The following is a 7,785-nucleotide window of genomic DNA, read 5'->3' as shown; positions in this document are numbered from 1 at the left end:
TATCATTTTAAATAAGAAAAACTAAAGAAAAAAAAAGCTGGTGATAAATGTTAAATAGATCTCTATAATTAAAAATAATTTTTTTCTCATTCTTTTTAAATTTTTTGTTTCTTTGCTTTTGTTTTTCTACTTATTTATAATATATTAAAGGTGAAACTAAATATTATTATCTTGAAAAACTAATACATAATATAAGTAAAAAATATTGCACATACATCTTAATAGTAAAGTTGACATATTTTTTTTTATTCAATATTTCCTTCGTTCATCTTTAATTTACTAATAATATTAGAACGATGCACAAAATTTATTATTTATTTTTTCTATAACCCCTTATTATTTATTTATTGTCAATTTCTAAGTTATTTCTTGACAAATTATACCCATAAAACTATCCATACCACTATTCTATATCATAATTTAGTTAACAAAAATTATGAAATTAGTTTTTTTCCAAAGACTTGTCATTAATTAATTAATTAAAAAATATTTCAATAAATTTATTTCTTTAGTTAATGAATATGAGATAAAATTAATTTATTGTGAAATTATATATTACCCTTAAAAATTTAGCGCAATAAATTTAATACTTATACTTTGAAATGTGTTTAGTCGATAAAACTAAAATATAAGTAATATTGTTTTTGCACAAATTTTTGTTAATACTATTACAGAGCAACTAAATTTAACTTATACTAATATTAAAATTGTCCTATTTATTGTTCTATTAATTTAAAGAAAAAATATATTTTTTTAACTCATTTTACATTCGATTAATTAAATTAAAAATATATTGTGACAATTCCAGTTAATATATCATATTTATTTTTTTCTAATAAAACAAATTAATAACACTTGCCTTACTAGTAGAGTATCATTTTCTATTAAGCAACTTTTTTTATTAAGCAAATATGTAAGCTCATTTTTTAGAAAAGAATAGAAATCTTACAACAAAATCAACAGCTTAACTCACTGAGTGATACAGTTTTAATATATATCTACTTAAACTAGCTTGAAGCTACTTTGAATAAAAAAGACATTTCAAGTCAAATAAACTATCCAAAGGATGTAACGGTTGCATGTCTACCATACAATTTCTTTGTGAATATCCACAAAAAAAATTTTTCTTAAATCTAGACCATTTGTATTTTTTTATATTAAATCTGGTTGGTTACAAACAATAAAATAGTCATATTTCAAAGAGTACACGAGAACAGGTGAAAAGCTTCCTATATTATAATTATACTTTTCATGTGTGGTTTCAAGAATTGAGATTCCTACCAGACAATTTTTTATTAATTTCTTCTAGTTCATAGTATCAAACACTTTGATTATTTATACAGTAGTTAAAAAAATTAAATCAAGAATTAATTACAAAATTGTTTATTCAAGTATGCTTTTTAAATAATTAAATATTATAAATGCTTTTTTATTGTACTCGATATTGTGTAAAAAATAAAAAAAAAAAGGTTGATAAACACTCATAAATTAAAATATATATGCGGTAGGTGAATGATGAATGTAATTTTTTATCATAGTCATATAGGTATTGACTATTAATGAAATAAATTAAGGAAAATTCAATCCACACATGAGTGGACAATTGGGTAAAGACAAAACAAATTACTAAGAGTTAGCAATTTGAGGTAACATAAAATGCAATAATAGATGCAAGCCTAGCTTAAATTGAGACAAACTCAAAGAGAAAGAAAAACAAAAAAGGGTTAAAAAAGTTCATAAAAAAAGGAGATTAAAAAAATTAAAAAAGAAAGGAAAAGAAAGTTGGATTACCTGTGGTCCAGGGAAGCCACCGGTGGCCAGGTCTTTCTGTAACAGTATATTCTTGCTCAATACCATACCTGCCACCAAATTGTTACTCATTTTTATTAGTAGATATATTATTTTATTCAACTTTTTTATATTTCTTGTCACTTAGTCGAGCAATTAGTAGATATATTATTTTATTCAAGTTATCCAATTTCTTTATGCCTTTAGATCCTTTGCTTTTTCGTTTCTAGTTATTCGTGAAACCTGTTGAACTATCTCTTAAAATCATATATGGGGTCTTTCATCATTGTAATTGTCGAGAAGAATTTTTTAACTTAATCTGTATAAGGATCCATCAACTTTATCTTACTGAATGAGGATCATATCTTATTTGAAAGACATCCCTTTATGGACCTTGTCATAAAAAGATGTTGAAAGTTTTTATTGGGATTGCTACTATAATTAGTCAGACATCCCTTTATGGACCTTGTCATAAAAAGATGTTGAAAGTTTTTATTGGGATTGCTACTATAATTAGTCAGACATCCCTTTATGGACCTTGTCATAAAAAGATGTTAAAAACCAATATAATCTTCTATTTCATTTACGTAGCATTTTTTATTATTAAAATTTTTTTCAGCACAATAATAAGCCATATCTAAAGAATGGAGTTTAATTAATAGTTTCTATTACTTTTTCATAAATTGAATTCCCATTCAAAAACCAATCTGCTTTTCTATGTTATTTACCTTGCAATTTGAGAAACACATTTTAGATATGGCTTTAGATATAGCTTCTCCAAGGTTGAAAATCATTTTGCACCATAATTATACATGGTTAAAGAATGAAGTTTAATTAATAGTTTTTTGTCCTTTGTACACCATTCTATAACTCGCGTTAACTATTATGAATAGGCTTCCCAAGCATCACACAAATGAGAAATAAACTCTAAAGAAAAGTGATATTTTGGATTACTTGACTATATCAATAGTCGTCGTCAATATGTAAATAGTCCTTGTAAATTAGAAACTCCCATTTAGGAGGTTAGTTGTATTTAATATAATGTCAAATTTGTGTTAACTTATAATCCATCACGTAAAAAATAAGTTCTAACATCAATTTCTCTGTGTTCCAATTTTGTAAGGTATTACTCATCATGGATTATGTTTAAGACATATATTTTCATACACCATAACATAATATTATAAATCATATATAATATAAGTCTCATTCAAAATATATTCACGATAATACATTGTTTTTTGGATATCATTGCACATAAGCAAGTCTTCTGATCCCCAAATATAAAACATCTTTCAAAACAAATAGTCTATGGTTAAACAAATACAATCAATATTAAATAGCTTTGTCAACTTTAGTTAATACTTAATTATCCGCCTCAGATGTTTGAGACTTTAGTTTTTTCCCTCCCTTTCGGGTGAACCTATTTGTTGAAAGCTGGCATTCTTCATCAACAACCGAACCATACTTCAAACTGCCGGCAATTCTTTTAGCTGGTGTTTTGTATTTGAGGCTTTCAACACAGTCTTCCATAGAATCCTACACAAAGACATGCATGACAGTTCATTTAGAATAATTTCAAAACCTAAATCACGTTTTTTTATATATTCAAAACATGTGCATATACTTACCACAGTAAGCTGAGGATCATTATCATTCTTAAGATTAACAACATGTCCGGACATCTCCAGCGTGTTGCTACCTCTATTCTCCTATTTAAAGTGAAACCCTACTCGTAATTAGATATTAATGTACATTTTGATAAAAAAATATAATTGTATGGTCTGGAAAAACATCAACTTATTAAAGTGGAATAGGTATACACGTACAGTGATGTTCATAGATGTGCTAACGTCCATTTGCTGAGGCTTGTTCTTTGCAACTGTTTCTTCATCATCACACACTTTCATGACTGTGTAAATCTGATCATAGTGTTTTATGTTACCACTTTTCACATTGATTTTGAAAAGCACCATTCTATCCATCATGTTGTCTAGACTTTTAGGGTATTCATCCTCTTTAGCATCCTGAAATCCCAATCAATAATTAGATGTATTTGTGTGTATATAATTTATAATATTTTGAAAAACAAAATTATAACTTTAATCCCTAATAGTATAAGGATTTGGTGTGCTATATACATCCTCTTCTACAATTTTTTCAGCTGCTTTCCCACACAGCTGGTTGGTTTCTCTGTCCCACAACAACAATGTAATGCTTCCGGTACCATCAAAGACCATGACCTCAACCTTATATCTGTTGTTTCACGTGATAATAGCAATAATAGTTTTAGTACAGAGATCACAAATATCAAGTAAAATGAAGATGCTAATTGTTAATAATCACTCAAATTAAGAACACACACCTGAGTGCTGCACAACCATGGGTGTGGCCACACTTTGCACATTCGTACCTATTCCCAATAGGAGTTTCCACTTTTTTTGGACATCGCCTGCATGCTTTATAAAACCAATCATCCTTCCCAGCATTGATTGAGACAATAGTACCTGCAATCCAGGTTGGCCCCTCCTGGGAAGCATTACACACATTAAGACCTTTTACCTAATAGCTCATCTGATTTTTGAAACAGCATTAAAATTCATAATTACAATAACTTTTACCTCAACAGACTTTAGGTCTCCTACCAGGTTGAGAAGTAGTGGAGAGTTTCAGGTCTCCCGCCAGGATTGTTTAATGACAAAAAGTGGATATTTGAATTATATATATGACTGGTTTACTTCATGTGCATTGTAATGTCAGATTTACCCATTGTATGTTGCTTAAATTTCTTACTTACCCTGCATGCCACTTGTCATTCAAGAAACTGCTACACGTGTCGAGCATAGAACCATTACTTGTCTCCTATTATATATTAATAGATGTAGGATATTCTATTAATTGTTTAATTTTGATTTTATGATAAAATTATAAAATTAAATAAAAAAAATTTTTAGATTTAAATAGGATTTTTTTTTTTTTTGGACTTGTGTTTGTCTTATTTCGTTCACTTCAAATAATATAATGCAAATGGCGGGGTTGAGATAATGAGATATATATTCCATATTCTATATTTAGCAAGATTCTCTTTTCTGTAGGTTCTAGCTAAATGATGATAATTGATCATGGACTAACAGCACGCTAACCCACCAAGAAACAAAAGCACCGACATGATAGTGATTTGATATTAACAAGTGAACTGAAGGATATTAAGCTGCGTTTGTTTATAAGAATAGGACATCACAAGATACTAAAAATAGAATAGGATAAGATATTAATAGATAGAGATATAAAATTTTGTGTTTTTATATTTTATTTAGTGATAAACTAAAATAAATTATAAAAATTTAATTTATTTTATTTTTTTTATTTAAAAAATTTGAGATGAAAAATATAATAATAAAAAATATAATTATAAAAAATTAACAAGAATAAAAATAATAAAAAAAATAAAAAATAAGTTGTATCTTTTGTTAATGTCTCCGTATCCTTCCTGTAATAATAGACACAAAATACACTAATTCAATGTTTCTGGACATATTATTTCTATTTATGTCTCATCTGTCAAACACAATTTTATGTCTCCATCTTAATCTAATCCTTTAATAAAATAACACATGTAAGTGTATGTTAATATTCAAATCGACAGATATCCATATCATGAAATCATTTATTATTATTATTACTGTTGTGTCCAGATCCCCTCAAATAAAGCAAGTTGGTTTCATTGGTAGTAAAGCTTATTAGAGATTCTGAGAATACATGCATGGTCCCCTCAATTTTATTTTATTTAAAAAAAAAACTCCATATGTATAGAAATATTATCATATAAGTATAATTAATAAGTATGAGTATAAATATAAAAAAAGATGACATTACAATTGAACATTATTATATATTTGATAGCTGCGTTTTGTGCTAATTGAAGAAAGTGCAAATCTCGTGACTCACTAGATAGCTTAATTTGGAGTCCAAAATAATTATGAAGTCAGTATCACCTACCTTGTTTCCTTTGCTTATGAACAGTATAGTTTAGGAGCTTCTTCATTGTTCTTTTTTTTTTTTTTTACTGAGTTTCTCTTTTAGATTTATGTTCACAAAAACAAAAAGATTAATAAACCTTTATGTTAAGATTTATGTTCAACTGCAAACATTTTTATATACTTTCAAGTTTCATAAAAAATGCACCTCAAAGACACCATACCATATAAAACATTCAAACAAAAAAAAAAAGAATTAAATTGTGACTTTCGTATGAAATTAGGATTATCTTAGATGAAAAAAAATATTTGAATTTTTAAAGAACCAATATAGATGATGAAATTGACATTATTAATGTGGGAGCTCTTTTATAAATATATCAAAAAAAAAAAAAAAAGAATTAAATTGTGACTTTCGTATGAAATTAGGATTATCTTAGATGAAAAAAAATATTTGAATTTTTAAAGAACCAATATAGATGATGAAATTGACATTATTAATGTGGGAGCTCTTTTATAAATATAGATTTTTAACATCTTTATTGTATAAAATTATAAACCCAATTTTTATCATTAAGAGTGATTGATTTGTTGATTAATTTTTAGTTTGTACATAATATTTTTATTATAATATATGTATTTGATAATTGAAATCGTTAAAGGGATAATAAATGTTTTTCTTTGTATTTCTCATCTTTTTCAAAAAATGTGGATCTGATGGTAGAAATGTTTTTATCATCTCTATTGTCTTCACATTTATATGTATTGAAGGAAATAGTGTTTTTGAAAGAAAAGAAAATTTCCTATGCTCACTTTCCTTTTTTGTGTTTTAAAGTTTGGGGGTTCCTGAATTTTCCTTATTAACATTTTGAGCAGCAAAGCCCATACCAATGACCTAACTTGTTCATGTTATTGTGTCGGCTGATACTTCTTATTGTGAATAATTCTCTCCACATTCAAATCCAAAATCACTTGGACTTTCAGGACTTAGAAATAGTATATATTTATTAACATGGTAGACTAGGTAGTAGTTCTTCCAGTTCTAGATATAACGTCCTAATTAAATTCCTAATTGATTTAATGAAATTAAAGTCATTTTCACATTTCAGATTCTATTAATTATTTTTCTTTCTCATTCATATAAAATATATATTAAAATATAAAATTTATATTAAAAATTGAAAAAGTCTAGAGGACTAACAATTTTGTTAAAATTTAGCCAGCACTTAACTATCAAAAGTAAAATGAGTAATCCTCCACCATTGGATATTCCACCGTTAAACACATTTATGATAGCTAATTAATGGCTATATATCATAATTTTTGTTGATCCCCTAACACTCCTCTTAAAAATACACAAAACAATATATATAATAATTACTTTAATAACTGATTTTTTATAAAAACACAAAACTTTGTTTATGGTCCTATAACAAATAATAAGTGCAAGTACAAGTACAAGTACAACCTTAACCGTAGTTTAAAAATTACGCAAGGATCTATTGTTGTGCTGTGTGGGGACCAATCACCCTACCACTTCACACTTCACACTTCACATATCCCCAATATGCCCTGCATTCTCATTTCATTACACACATTATTCATCATCATCACTTACCATCGTATTCATTTCATTTTCATTAAAGAATAATATATCATGTACGTACAACATACAATCTAATCAAAGCTACTTAACTCCTCCTTCCAAATAAAATAAGGTGCCTAAATATTATTATAAACTACGTAGGATATGTATTCTATAAACCATGCATGTACATGCACCTTTATATATTATATATCATCACTTTAGAATAATTTAGATATATGTAATCAATGTATAGGAAAAGTATTCTAGAGTGTAGACATTATAATTAACTATAAAGCACGAATAATTAGACACGATATTTATTGGTATTTATTCGATATATGTGTCTATTGTATCTAATCGTATCTTAATAAAAAATAAAAAATTATTTTTTATACATATTTAAATATACTTAAATATTATCACATGCCACTA

Source organism: Arachis ipaensis, chromosome B04, assembly GCF_000816755.2.
Source record: "Arachis ipaensis cultivar K30076 chromosome B04, Araip1.1, whole genome shotgun sequence".
Lineage (NCBI taxonomy): Eukaryota > Viridiplantae > Streptophyta > Magnoliopsida > Fabales > Fabaceae > Arachis > Arachis ipaensis.
The sequence above is the reverse complement of the archived record's forward strand: the minus strand, read 5'-3'. Positions refer to the sequence as shown.